Source organism: Bombyx mandarina, chromosome 03 (genome assembly GCF_030267445.1).
Source record: "Bombyx mandarina strain Sakado chromosome 03, ASM3026744v2".
Taxonomy (NCBI): Eukaryota; Metazoa; Arthropoda; class Insecta; order Lepidoptera; family Bombycidae; genus Bombyx; species Bombyx mandarina.
The window spans coordinates 8,442,886-8,459,244 of NC_143210.1; positions in this window are offsets into that span (position 1 = coordinate 8,442,886).

Here is a 16,359-nt window from a genome sequence, read left to right on the forward strand (position 1 = left end):
AAATTAAAGAAATAAAGAAGGATAAAAACTGGACATTTGAGCTCCGACGTGCAACTACAATTTACTCTTTTAGTGCGAATCGATTTTTAAGGAGTGGACTACAAAAGAAATTAAATGAAATAACCGACTAAAACTATGCTTGCATTTACCGCAAACCCAATCTCGACGCAACATGATGCGGGTTGCACGTACATTTCCACAAAACCAGCGCCGTTTTTCAACAGCGTCATGGGTGGGGTCACAGCGTAATACGAACACATCACACTGTATACCAAAAATTAATATATGATGATCTTAATAATCTGATACAAATGAAATCTATAACGGCTAAATCATCTGTAGAATTCTGTACCAAATATTATAGTTTGCTTTTGCTGACAACTAAAGAACATAACACGTTCTTGCTGGCAAAACTATCCCCATGTATGCAACTCTACTCATGAGTTTTATAGACGAAATGCGTTATAGAATATCATAGCTGTTTACGTGGGATAAATTGTACGTTATCACACGTTCGGTATCGGTTTGTGACAAAAACAAAAATGTTCTGAAACTTATATGGATTGTGCGTAGGTACAACATTGCAGTTTTTGTATTCTCCGCACCGAGATCTAGTTTCGAAGACGTGAAAATAATGTTCAAAGCGTTATTACGAGACGATAGCCATCAGTTCACTTGGTTTCATATTCTGCCCCACATTACCAAGGGCAATTATCATGAAAACAGCACACGAAGAATCCCGATTACGTTCTGTTCGATTCTGTAACCTGTTTATTTGTGCTTTATATATTTAGGTATATGGCGTTTAATTAGTTAAATAATTAATTACGTTCAAGTATTTCTGTATTTCTTCTATTCTAATTCTATTTTGTTAAGAAAGGGATAATCAATATAATGATCAAAGTCAGTGGCGTTATTTAAGTTCTGTTGTCTTTTGGTTATCTGTATTATTTAGTCATGCGTAAACCTTCATCATTCTTTATACACCATTTTCTACATGTTTAAAAGAAAGGGTTTGGTTAGGTGAATGAAAGCTGTATTTATTGTCTTACCAACACGCATTTGTTTCATTCATCGTAATTAAGCTTATCGTCATTGGATTCCCAAAAGTTTTATATCAGCTCGGCATACTTTCGCTTAAGAGGCTCAATTAATTTTTGTTCGATACATTAAGAGGACGATAAATTTAATGAAAAATGCCGCAAAGATAACACGAACGAGTTCGGAAACTCCTCTGCACGATCAGAAGATTTTATTTATCTTTGATAATTTGTAAATGCCAGTTTTGGTGCCTTCCGGTAGTTGTCTAATTGAATCTTCTGGTATACGAAGATTAATAAACTACATCGGATTAAGCTACCGTCCTTTAATGAGCCGTTCTGTGTCTATTTAAGTTGTAGCAATGACTCTTCTGTCAGTTTAATCTAGTCGAAGATTGTGTATTTAGATTTATCATGTTTAATGTTACAGTTAAAATAATTAACATATTATTTTACGCATCTTATTTATGGGTACTTTTTTTTTGCTTTCGGAAGTAATCGTGCCCAGGTTCTGTCTGATAGAGAGTGGTGATCGTCGCACTTGGATGTACGCATTTTCACAGCTACAGTCAAAGCATAGTTTGAAAAATGACGTAGCGTTAAGAAATTTATGTAACATTTTTATTGAGTCATGCATTGCGCAGCAAAGGAAATTGTTTCTAACTTCCTAAATACCATTTCAGACGTATAATAAATGTGGCTTATCTTACTTATTGACTTAAATGTAACACCGCGGCATCAGATTATTCAAAGAGAAAACGTTAGAAAGTGTTTTGTGTGCTTTAAATTTTATATTAGACGGAATTATAGCAAGATTAGTACGTGGCAAAGGAATGCGAATGTCCGACGGCGACACAGTGACCCCACGATACGATCTCGAAGGACGAGACTCGACGTGCGAGTGCGAAGCGACTTGCGATCGCGTGCGATATTCGCGCGCACGTCTGTGGCTGCCCTCACGATGCTGAGACGTTACCTTTAATTTATCTTTTACTTTCTGCTTACGTATTTCGTATGTTCCATATTGTTTTTCGTTTACGTTTAGCGGTAGGCAGCTGCTTGGCATAGCAGACGTCCATGAGCAACATGACCAAATAACCATCAGGTGGACCGTATGTTCGTCATTCTATAAAAACATAAATATTGCAATGGTTAATTTAACTATTACGAACAAAATAGCAAGGATTATCTTTAAGTTTTTCGACTTGTGTCTTCATTAAATATTTGTACCGTTGCTTTCGTAATCTCGATTAAATGTTGCGAAAAGGATTCTTCGTGTTTCGATTTTTTTCGTGTCTGAAACAAATCGACCGCAATTACCGTGAAATAAATATTAAAAAAAAAACATTACAAAATCGTAAAGTATCAATCGGCACTTGTGGCGCGATGGGATCGCGTGACCGTCAATGAAGTTTCGAACTCGGCGTTGCGACGTGATAGCCTAAATATCTTAATTTAAAGTTACGAATTTCAGATGCATTTTGGTTCGCTTTGCACGTTATATTAGTTGGTGGTTAATCATGAAATATTATTAATTTAATGGTTTATTGTTAATTTAATATTGATTTCATTACACAATTAATAATCTGTGATAGGTATAAGTAGACTAGTTTTTTTATGCCATAGTTGAACTGTTTTGTTAGTTAAGGTAGGCACACAAGCACACGGGGTACCGGATTTTAAATTCGCGGAATATATAGATGCCTTGAAAGGAATCGACGTTTTCCGTCGGATATAGTAAGGCGAATTATATACGAGCTTACAACTAACACTAGTACATAAGTAGACAAGTGGGGGAATAGAAGATAGACAATCAGAAGGAAAATAGATGGCGTTATTATTACTCCGGACTGAAAATCGAGAAGTAGCAGTTGTTTGAAGAGGCTTGGTTCGCACCTCTGGATAATACCTAGGATAAACCCACACTAATAAAATCACGTGACATCACCAAAGATAACATTGAAAGTAAATACAATAAGAAACGATTAAAAACAAATTTTGTAATTACTGAGCGCACACGAAACTCTCCCTCATTCCACGGGGAGGACGAGCTGACAGATTTACGACCTCAATTACGAATTCACACCATAGCCCATCATTTCGGTTGTTTATGTAAGTTTTGGCGGAATCATCACCCGTCCCCCGCCTATGGCGTGTTTTATAACCATAAGTTAAGTTTTAAGCGGCCCCCAAAAATCGATGGGTGTTAATTGAATTCGGCGAGCCGGGTAAATACAGCGGGTGTGAAAATCGTTTAAAATATCATTAAGGCCTGTCAGTGGGGAAATGGTAATTAGGCCTCTTCGATCGTCGTGCTTTACGAGACACGCCACGTATACAGTTACTTCTCTTCTTGCTTTGATTTAGTCAATTATGGAAATACAAAATACCGAGAATTTCGCGCTTTCTATAATACCTCAGCTTCGCTCGTTTTCAATTTTTGTAATAAGTTTCGTTACCCAATTTCATGTCGTGAAAGGCGATTGCATGCAGCAGAGATGCGAATGTTGCGATGGATGTGTGAAGTAACGAGAATGGATAGAATACGGAATGAATATTTTAGAGGAATTCTGAAAGTGGCACCTGTGACAGAGAAGTTGAGAAGTGCGCGATTGGGATGGTATGGACATGTGATGAGACGAAATGAAAATAAGGTTGGTAAGAGAGTGTTAACTATGAATGTGGAAGGATATAGAGGAAGAGTTAGACCTAAGACGAAATGAATGGATTGCGTGTAAGACGATATGTGTGGGGAGTGAGTGAAGAAGTGGTATATGATAAACGAGTATGGAAGGAGAAAACATGTTGCGCCGACCCCAAGTGACTGGGAAAAGGGCAGGAGAATGCTTACTCAATTTCATGTCTGCGTCTGAAGGTTTTCATATCGCTACATTTTTTATTGTATGAGCTTACGGCCCGTTTGGTAGGAAGAGGTTTCCGGATGCCATAACGTGGACACCTTCAGGCATGAGCCACCTACTATGTATAAGGCATGAAGTGTAAGTCATATGTAAATTGTTCTCTTTGATGTGTAGAACTATCTAATCACCTTAGCCTTGTCATTTTATACATTGATAGCTCATTCAGATATTAATATAAAAATTATGTTATAATACGTATTTATAATATGTGGTGTCTCTTGTAAATTTTCTTCTCTGATTCTTTATGGTTACATAAATTCTGTGAGCGTAATTTTGTTTAATTAAACACGATCATTCGCCTTTTATGTTTTATATAGTTCTGATTAAAATCAACCAGTAATGATCCAATTAAACGTTTTAGTTGTCTATGTTATTTAGTATTTTATTATGCTATTTCGATTTAAATGCCTGTTCGGTCAGATACTAAGTGAAATGGAAGGATGCACGTTAATTAAGTTTATTTTGTATTGGAGTAACTAAGTTGTTTCATTTTGTCTGATATGTTGAAAATACCTTTTCTTTTTGTGTAAATTATATCTACATAATGGTAGACTAGATCTAAACTTTCTGCGCCACGACTTAAGAACGAAATTCTAGGAAGAAGTTGATAGTACGTGTGCTTATGAAATATCAATGGTCATGGTAAATAGGCCGATAGAGGCCGGCAGCGAATCACGTACCTACTCATTTGTTGTAAAATACTAATACAAATAATATTGGAATGATTATATCTGCCGAAAATAGCCACAATCATCGGCGGACGTGCCGAGAAATGAGATTGAAGTGTCAAGGGTAGCCTGAATTAGTTCGAGTGGTTCAGTTCATTACGAAACAGTAGCATGTTCCAGTGACTCGTGGAGTAATTGAATTAAAATTGATTTTGAGTTTCGGCGTTATTAATTTATTTTAAATTTTTATTCTTTAGTAAATTCACTACTCACATTGTCATACGATTTTATGCTTAAATAAATATTTTCAATTTTCAAGCTGAATATAATGTTGTGATCAGACTAATATTTAAAAATAAATAACAACAAAAAAAAAAGTTATAAATTAAACAGTTTTGTGGATAGTAATGTGAATTTAATTATGTAAACCTAACAAAAATTTCATGGACACGGGTAACACACTCATTGTGCTTTGGTTGGTCAAGATATTTTTTTCTGAGTTCTTCCAGGTAACGTCTAGGAATTTAGTTGAGGGCTACGATCATCCCCTTACGACGTTTGCTTTTTTTGACGCTTGTTACGCTAGAACGGCTTTACGTACAAGAGAGAAAAAAAAACATGCTTCGTATGGGCTTACTTGATTGTCTTATAGGTCGTTGCTTCGCAATCCTATGAAATAGTAGTGCAAAATTTGTAACGTGTCTATTTAATTCTAATACAGCATGACTAACGAATCGAATACTGCATGACATGAGGTTTTTTTCTCTCGCTTAAATAGGTCGACGAGCTCACGGCCCACCTGTAGTTAAGTGGTTACCGGAGTCTATAGACATCTACAATGTAAATGCCGCCACCTTGAGACATGAGTTGTACGGTCTCACTTTTAGGCCGCTTTCAAACCGAAACGCATTACTGCTTCACGGCAGAAATAGGCAGGGTCACAAGACGTCCTACCATCAGTATGTTGAACTCTTGTATCGTATAACAGCCGGAATTTACGATTGCTTTGCTACATAGATTTATCCTATACCATCAATAGATATGCAATTTTAGTAATTTTAAAACATTTTTTGTAAAATTTATAAAAAGTGACTTTAATTTGAAAATGAAACCAAATAAAATTCGAAAACAATTAAAATATTAGTTACAATAGAAATAAAAAACGTCTCCAGTTGTTTAGTTCAAAGAGTATATAAACCGTTTTCAAATAAAAAAAGGCGGTTCCAAATTTGCAGCACATGTTATTTTTAAATACCTGTCGGATTAAATCGGACATGTTTTTAAATCGACATAACACTGTTTAAATAGTTCGTTATACATAGTGACGTTTATCCCGAACACGTGAATGCAAACGGAACTCGATTCAAGGATGATTAATTCAATTTACAAAAACGAATGCAGCTAATTTATTTACTGTCAATTTTGAATACTTAGAGACCTATCCGTCAGGTACAATTGAAAGGTTGAGTTTCATTGTAGAACTGATGAAATAATAGTATGACTGGTTTGTGTTTCGTAAAGAAATGGGAAAAAACCCGGCAAATACTGAAACTGATATTCATAACAAGCAATTCAAAACAACAATTCAATTTTTTATTTGTTCTGTTTGGCCAAGAGTAGCTTATGGCTCTTCTTCTTCTTTTTCTTATCAGCCCACAGACGTCGACTGCTGGACATATTCCTCCCCCAAGCTTCGCCACAAAGACCGGTCCTGCACTGCCTGCATCCAGCGAATCCCCGCGAACCTCAATAGATCGTCGTTACATTTTGTGGGCTTACCCACTTATGGCTCATCTATTTTTAATTAAGTTTGTTTGTTCACGCCAACCCAAGCACCAGTTGTTATAGTACTTACACATCTGTAAAGTGGCAAATCGTTGATGAAAAACTGTGTGATCATATAAAACCAAGATTGCGAGACGAGAAACAATAAAAAAAACCATGCGCTGTTCTTTTTAAGGAGTACCTTTTTTTTTTCTACCTACGCTGTTAGTCTTGAGAGGCTATGTCAGCGCAACCGAGCGAGTAGTTGAACTCACGGGGCTCAAACCTGACGACGTTGCTAACACTAACCCTAGCAAGAGCACGAGAGCAAGAGAACGATGACCGGTGCTTAAGGTACCTAAAAGCACCGTTAGTGGATCGGGTGGATCCGAAATGACGTATTTTGGGCGACGTCGACTGTTTACCATTCAGTCCGCAGGATCGGGAATGTAGTTACCGGCGGCCACGATGAGAAGGTTCTCGTGTCGTGTCGCTTTTTTAAAATGGCGCACTGATGCCGATTGTAGATATTTACTGATGAACTCTAGGTCCATGTCGTCGCGGAGGTCATGTAACACGGTGAACGTTTTTTACGTCGAGGCGAACCAGGGGCTTACGTTGTTAGATATGGACATCAGTTTTTTGGGCGGTCACTTTTCGTTATCTCGTCAGTCCGCTCTCGTGATCCAAGCAGATCTTGGCTCAGATCAAGGAGATAGTCTCTATTACCCATAGAAAATTAAAAAATTGAATGCCTGTTTCATTTACAATATTTTCGTATATGCGATTATTTTTAATCGATTTTTCAAGTAACGAAAAAAGTTAAACTCTAGGCATATTATTATCGGCTCGTATAGATAACGACGAATTTTAGATTGAAACACAGTGACACTGCATTATATGTGGTTACCAATTATATACTAAGAGTTTGTAATAGTCTGTTCAATTAATTAATAGTGGAATTTGGGCTGTTATTATCTCAAGCCTCCGACCAATTTCAATGCGGATTTTATTTGAGACAGAAGCTTAATAGTTATGAACTACATTTCAAAGAATTTCTTCAAACGTACTTAAGGTTTTTCAATTTTGAATAATATTTTTGTCTCATACACATATATTTTTGGTTTGTTTTTTTAATAAAAATTCTAGAAAACAAATGTGTTATAAATAATGCTTACTTTAAATAAATTATGTACATATGTATGTAACTATATATTATTATGTACAAAATGAATATTGCAAAATGTTATCTGATCAAAAAGCGCTATTCTTATCGATACATCAGTGAAAGTTTGTATCAAAGTTGATTAATTAAAAGATACGTAATTATGGAGATGAACTTATAATACTGAAATAATTGGTTGTGTTTTCAATACATAAATATAAAAAAAAAACCATTAAGGTTTTATTCATATTTTATTTGCTATTTTATGCTATCACATATATTGATATCAAAATGTACCTACGTTACCTCGTTCATGAAAGTGCTAACAATTAATCAAATTATGTAAGCTAAGTACAACAGTATAAGTTTATTATACCGTGAACCTTTTATCTGTCGTAAAAAGAACCACTGTATGTCTCGCAGGGCTTCGGTGATATATTGAAATATACTCATTAGTAAATTTTTTAAAGAACCTCCTGTTCATAGAACAGAAATTAGAAGCCTATTTTATGCATAGACCGGTGAACGAGGTCATAGCCTTCCGAAGTGCTACACAATGTAAATACCTCCACCTTCAGAAAAATGAGTCAAAAGTCCCAAATCAGTCATTCTTCAAACACATGAATGCCTCGCGGAAAAATTCGGCAGGGCGGTGGTCACATCGGAAATTACAATACGACCTGCCTACTAAATGTTATCGAAATCCAGGAATAACCAATAGGGAAATATGGAACATCGAATTTTATACAGATACTAGCTGACCCGGCAGACTTCGTAGTGCCTAAATCGATAAATAAAAGACCTAAACTTTATTTAATTCCGAGAATTTTCATATTTATCTACCTTTTAAACCTTCCCTGGACTTCCACAAATAATTTAAGACCAAAATTAGCCAAATCAGTCCAAGAAAAAAAAAAAAGCCTTTCTCGAGTTTTAGCGAGACTAACGAACAGCAATTCATTTTTATTTACATATATAGATTTTCAAATCAAGCTGCAGTTGTCCTTTTCGCGGCTATTCACAGAATTACGAATTCGAATTTTTAAAAACCTAATCCAAAAATAGAGTCTAAAAATAAGAGGTAAAATAAAATCTATGATTTTAGATGTTAGATATATGTTACATACATATATCTAACATAGCCCGTATAGCAGAATTGTTGAGCATTTAGCTGACTTCGGATAAAATTAGTAGTGTGAATTCCGTAGAGCTAGGAACTGTCCAACGGCCAGGGCAATTGCGCTGTTAAACGAATTTCTGTCCGAAATCCAGGATGCTGACGTATTTGCCGATAGTTGGGGAATACTTTATTCCAAAATAATTTTATTCTTAGCATAATATTATAATAGTACTTAATATTTACAATAATGTTTTTGTGTTAACGAGTCAGGCGTTTTGGTGAAAACTGATAGCCTGACTTTGTATTGAATGGAATAAATAAATAAATAAAATTCGGGGACATGTTTTTAATCCACTTGTTAAGAATGACGTTATTCAATTACAATGAAAGTTTTGTTTTGCAAAAAACATTACCATAAATAATTACGCCTTATCAACGCTCGTTTAAATCAACATTGAAACGATTATGTAAAATTGTTCGATTAAAAGTAATGCACTTTTAAGACATATTTAAAATAACATGCTTAAAAGTTAATGCTAATTAATTGAAATGTTATGATGAGACCGATAATTTCTTAATGGTCTCTGGGATCCAGGAAGTTTCATTTTTCACACGCGCTACAATATATTATACTCGATATTATTAAATGTGTGGTGTCTAAAAGGCCACTACTACATCTAGGTAGACCCAAACTTAGAAGGAACTCGAAAAAAAAAGGAAGAATCGAAGATGACAGAGACAAAATCTGCAGAGAAGAAAAAAACACCAAAAAATATTTTATCAAACTGATCAAGTCAATTATATAAATACTATCCGAAAGGCCGTTAAAAGTTTGAATAAATTTGAATGAAATTTTGCAACAATATAGTTTATTTATTAGATTTGACCTGGATTACCATATAGTCTTATCATTGCTACTATCATGACTCGAGCAACGCTAGATTTCATTTGTTAAATGTGCCAGTATGTTTAATTATATCTTAATTATAATGCAAATTTAGTGCACGCGAATGGAAATCTATAATCTAGTGTTACATAAAAGAAAGTATGTATGTATTATATGTATGTATGTATTGTAGAAATTACAAAAGTCTTTTAGGAATTGTAGAAGTTTCAAATCACCTGTTATCCAAACAAGATTTACAGCACACATCAATGGGTAAGCTTTGAGATTGTCTACTAGATAGATACTAATTTTCTACTACAAATCAATAAAAATGCTGGTTTGAACGGCCGGTTTAAAATATCATAAGATCCGGTATCATTAAACGTACATATCAGCGACCAGAAGCAGCTGACCGTTGCTCAAATCAGCATAGGATTTATAAAAAGTCTAAGCTGCTAATCCTGAGCATTTACCTCGAACATTGATTTTCGGAATCTTTATGCGAATTCGTTTATTTCTACTATCCATGGTGACTCACGTTGGACTAGCCACACCTGCGTTTGATGTCGCTTTGTTTGCCCAATGCGCTATAAGTGACTGTCTTTGATAGCTGCAGTCTCTTGAGATTTAAAGGGCTAAGTAAAATAGTTGAAATCTGTTGTGAATTTCAACAATGCTGTGCAATGTGACAAGAGACTTTCATTAATTCCGAGCTCATGTTTCAGGATGAGTCAACATGATATTTATAGACTTCGGTAAGCATTTCACAACAGGTGACCGAGAAATTGCCTACTAATTTAGAGCAGTAAAAAAAACATAAATTTCTGCTTAAATTAAAACGCGTACCAGTTCAATAGACCACACAGATTTGGCCCGAACGATACTGGCAGTATCGCATTTCCCACTGCAATGGCTTACTTTGTTCTGAACTCTTCGCAGTAATCATTTCACACTCGATGCGTACAGTACGAAATGAGTTTTGTGGTCAAACAATTGAATCTATCTGGGATCGTGCGTTCGCCACAAATTCTTAATTTCACACTGACTTTGTGAATTATAGAGATTTGGATAAATTTCAATCGACAAACGCGCACTACATAGTTGTGTAAGCGTGACCGTGCGGTTGTTTTGTTTGTCTTTCGTAAACTGAACGATCTCTTGCGATTCATAGCTTACTAGATGCACAAATAGGACCAAAGATATTATACATCTATAATGCCGCATTTATTTTTGGAAAAATCGTTTTAGAAATTAATCCGTAGGTAGTTAGTTGGCTCTCGACCTCTGGACTGAAATACTGTTTAATTCATTTATTTCAAAAAGAAACACATACTAAGAATGGTTGTATAGATTTCTGTAATACCATAATAAATCACAGATGTGCCTCTATGTAAATTATACTTATACTTGTATAGTAGAATTTCACACTAAAGATGAATTATTTAGATCTGACTTGATCATTTTAATCTGTAACATACATACAAATAGCTTAAACATACATTTGCGTAAATGTTCACTCATGGTCTGGAGGTATAACGGTTAAGTTAGTTAAAAGTCGGTTAAGTGGCTCGCTTAGTGTAATGGGAATGAAACAATCAAAGTTTTCGGTTGAAGTAATTTTGCGTTATTACGTCCGTGATAAGCTAAATGAAGACGTATGTTTAAATTATTATTCGGTTCTCATTTCGATTCCATGAATGAAGAAATTGCTTCAAATAAATAATGAGATAAGCATATGGGTAAGGGGTGATTGTACCACAGGCCTGTTAATGAGCGGACAACGTACAAAAATTATGTAATAAAACCGAAAACTTGCAACGATTCAAGTATACAGATACCTGAAAATAAATATACCTATATATAGTAATAATTCCAGAGTGTATTGTGTAATAATATTTGACAATATTGCGTAATTTCTTCATTCTTTCGTTTTGAGGTGTATATGTTTTCAAAGAACTTGGGGGTAAAACAGAATTTGTTCAGCTTAGCAAAGGGTAGACAATATTCATAGCTATATTTAAGCGTCTATCTATTTGTAACAGGTAAGCTATGTATGTGTACATACGCATTTTCTTAATATCATTATGGGCCGGTCATATTACATTAATAAAAGAGTAATTAAATAAAAACATTACTGCATTAAAAATTCTTTGATACTTTTACCAGTATCCAAGATATACTTTAATAGTGTAATAACTATTATATTATAAAAGATATTATAGAGTTTGCTTTTCGTTTTTCACTAAGTATTTAATTTAGAATTATATACCTAGCCCAGCCATAAGCTCTGTTATAAATGAAAATGCATTTTTTTTAATGAACAAATGTAATATTATAAAATTTTACTACACATTTATTAAAGTCTCAGCCAAAAAAAAAAATTATTCGAAATGGCCGACTTTGGCTTTTATACAGGTCTTTATGCTGTTTGGTCACGAACCTATGGATTTTCGCACTGTTTTCAACGGGAGTTTCGCCACTGCTTGCTCCGAAGATTTTTAAGAGATCAATGTCGCCGTGTCGTTTAGAGCAGGCCATGTCTTCTAAAACTGACCATAATTTGAAGTCTAAAGGGTTGAGGTCTGGTCTAGATGAGGGCCAATTTTCAGCCCTTATAAAGTCCGGAACGTTGTTTTCAAGCCCGGGTTTGGTAGCTCGTGCCCTTTGACAACGTTCAGAGTCCTACAGGAAAGTCCACAGTGTATTTTTAAAAAGTGTATAGCTGAGAGGTTTCACATGATCTAAGACTGTATATTGATACACTTTGGCTGAAGTTTTCACTCCTTTTTCACAAAAATGTACTTTTGTGACTCCTTGATAAGACACGCCCCACCAAACCATCACTGACGCAGAGTGATGACCACGTTGTACCTTTCCGATCACTTGAGCAGCTTCTTTAGAACTGTGAGCGTACATTTTACCATTTTGCTTATTGTAGTATTCTGCAATTGTGAAATTTTATTCATCGGTAAAGAGAATATTTCTGTGCCTTTCACCCGCGTATCGCGACAGAAGTTGTTTCAATCGATTCTCTTTAATTGTAAATATTGATTTAGGGCATTTCCTGTCTAATGACGATAAGCTCCGAGCTTCAGGTCTTGTTTTATAATACGCGACAATGTCCTAGCGGAAATCTTCATTTCTCGCGATAATATATTTTGCTTCCTAATGGGGTTTCGACGAATTCTGGCTTTAACAGCTTTTGTAGTTCTAACAGCACGCAGCCGCCCCGATATTTTCTGGTCTTTGACAGACGAAGTGTTGTTGTATCTGTTCATAGTACGATATACGTATTTACGGCTGATACTAAGCTTTTGAAGTGTCTGGAACATGACCGACGGTTCCATACCCACTTTGTGCAAGGCGATTGCAGCAATCCTATTTTCTTTAATACCCCATTCCATATTGTAATTTGATAATAAACACGAAAAAATATGTGAAATGGCGCAAAATCGAAAGAAGTTTTTAAAATAATATGTGTGTTCCAAATTCAAAACACAGACAAGAACGTGCGTTATAGTTATAGGCTAAATGAATTTCCAACATGCATACAAAGTCGAGTCTGAAACAGATCTGACGTCGTTCATTTAAGTATGACGGGGAATCAGGTATAAACAAGATATCGATCAATTCATCACGGCCAGTTAACTACTTGGATGCATTATCGAAATTATTTTCCGTCAACGAAAATCGGGACTTAAATTACACGACAGAAAGTAACTGTTTTTTAATTTACAAAAATTCAACACTGTTAACTTGTACAGATTTGGAAAAGTAATATTAATTAAAGTAATCATAATTACGTTGATTAAAGTTTGTAGCATTGTGCTAATACCATTTTAAGCTGTACTGTGGTAAAATCGGTACACGCTGCCCTCAAATTAAGTTTTATGTATGAAACCCAATGAAAGTAGGTGGTAGGACCTCTTGTGAGTCCGCACGGGTAGGTACCACCGCCCCGCCTATTTCTGCCGTGAAGCAGTAATGCGTTTCGGTTTGAAGGGTGGGGCAGCCGTTGTAACTATACTGAGACCTTAGAACTTATATCTCAAGGTGGGTGGCGCAGTTACGTTGTAGATGTCTATGGGCTCCAGTAACCACTTAATATCAGGTGGGCTATGAGCGCGTCCACCCATCTAAGCAATGAAAAAAAAAACTACTACAGACGTACTGTCCTACATTCAAGTATCCAATGGAACTATGACAGATTATGAGCTCCCTTGATGGGTCAATACCAACCGTACCAAAATCGTCACATTCGAATGAATCGCTTAGGCCTTAGACAATAGAGAACAAATATACAAATGTTACATTAATTTTTATTGAAATAATTCTACTAACAGATTACGACAATCTTCCAGTTAAGTTTAAAACATTAGAAAATGAAATCTAAACGGAACTATTTTATTACAAAGTTGAAATGATTTCGCTCAATGAATCACTTCAGTTTCGAAGAATTATCGGTGTTGCTTAACTAATTACTGCATGCCATACCATTGTTGGAATCCGAGGAGATAGGCCAAGCTTTTAGTAGCAACGTCGCGTGAGCTCGACAAACCTGACTAGATGACCTATGATATATTTAACGCGGTAGGGGCAGGGCGTGGCGAGACGCGTGCGCAACTTGTTTCTGTTGACAACGGGACTATAGGAAGAGAGAAGGGGTCCCCAGAATAGTTTAAAACGAATTGGTGTAATTCAAAGAAGTAATTACTTAATAATTTTAAATGAATCTTTATTTTCTCGATCGTGGTATTTTCGTTGTGAAGTGCAGGCACCGGTAACCTATTAACACCAGGTGAAGAAACTAGTTTGCCGACATGCGCTTCACAATTTTTGGCGTATCATTTTAAAAAAAAAGTTCTAATTTGTTTCTTAGAATATAAGCGTTAAGACGTTCGCCCGAAAAAAAAAATGTATCCATTTACAATAGATAAATCTATTTTTTATTGTTATTTTACAATGAAAATCTTTGAAAATGCTTACACATTAAGGAATACTTTATTAAATAATAGCTTTCAGTTTGTAGCTTATAGTTGGGGATAGGAAGAGTGATCGGCGTGGTCCGTCGTGCAGCCATTGCGGTCGGCTATTGATAAATCATTGACAGGACACGCGCGCCCCCGGCGGCGACCGCTGCGCAACTCTGGTAGAGTGCAGTCGAAGGCTTTTAAAAAACAGCGATTTGTTCTTTAGAACTTGACAAGACACGAAAGAAGCCACAGATATTGACAAATCATTTTCTTGATTATTCGTGATTAGATTTTGCTCAACTTTTCAAAAACTGGGTAATAAGTAGATGCTGAGTGTTTTAGTAATATTGCTGTTTTAATGCTGTACACGGGTATGGCGTTAACCGATAACCGGAAGATTTTACATCGTGAACGCCCCCTAATTGGAGAAGCGTGGATCGAGGGGTCATTTTAAATATAGTTCCTTCCTATCCTTCAAATCGGAACGTATAACAGTTTCGCGGCTGATAAAGGTGGACGGACGGTTGCACGTGTCCATCATGTGGTCTCTCACGATATTTAAAAAAATTAAAATATTATAACCCTTTAATATTTTAGAATAAATCTAAACTTCTATGATTAGCACTTACATAGTGAAAAATTCTTTCAGAATTTATTTCTCCCAATATTTATTTTACATTAAAACTTTTACATATCTTCATGCATATATATATTACGTTTTTTGTTTTTTATTGCTTAGGAGGGTGGACGAGCTCACGGCCCACCTGATGTTAAGAGGTTACCGGAGCCCATAGATACGTACAACGTAAATGCCGCCACTCAACTACTTATATACAATATTATTTATTTAGTTGATTTCGACATCCCCGAGACTCGAATATGTGAAAACTAATGTATGTACTATTTTACAACGGCTCAGCTCATCTCTATTTGTTGATCTGTGTCAGTTGAAGAATGTTTTGTGAGTGTGGGTGTTAGCAACTACACGTCTTAATTAAGCTATTGTAGTACTTATTAGCAAAGTAATTGTACCGGATGGAGCGCAATGTGATGTAAATACGATAAAGGTCAAAGGTATTTAGCGCACAATAGAGGAATTTAAATTAGAATTAATTTAATGTCGAATCGTGCGTTAGTTATCCTGATTAAGAGAATTTTAGTTGGACCAGTGGTTCAATGGTATGGAACTGCATACAGATTTTCGTGCAATTCGTGACATTAATGCCAATAGATTTAACTTTTAAGCTGTTACATAGTAAGATTTGCTAGTAGTAAATTTAGTTAGAAAATCAGGAGATACCGTTTTTAAAAAAAAGTTTAGTTATATTTTAAGTAAGTCGTCGGTCTAACGCACAAAAAATCGTTAAATTTTTTTTCGCATGCTCATTAGTAAACAAGAAATGGATGAAATGTGAAATTCAGAAGTAATTGGAGAGATCTTAAATCTTTTTATTCTTGGCTACCTCATAAAAACCAGAGTCACCGAGCAATTTACAATCGGCGCTGTAATTCACAAATTGCTTATTGTTCACGGCTTTGTACAGAGTTAAGTTCGAATTGCATCGCTGCCTCTAATCCTTTCAATTTGATTCGAGCAAGTTTGAAGTCGTCGTGGCCTAAAGGATAAGACGCCCGCTGCATTTGTGTCGAGCGATGCAACGGTGTTCGAATCACGCAGGCAATTACCAATTTTTCTAATAAAATACTTAACAATTTTTCACGATTGACTTCCATTGTGAAGGAATAAAATCGTGAAATAAAAATCAAACCTACAAAATTATAATTGGTGTAATTACACCTTAGAAGTCCGCACGGGTGGGTA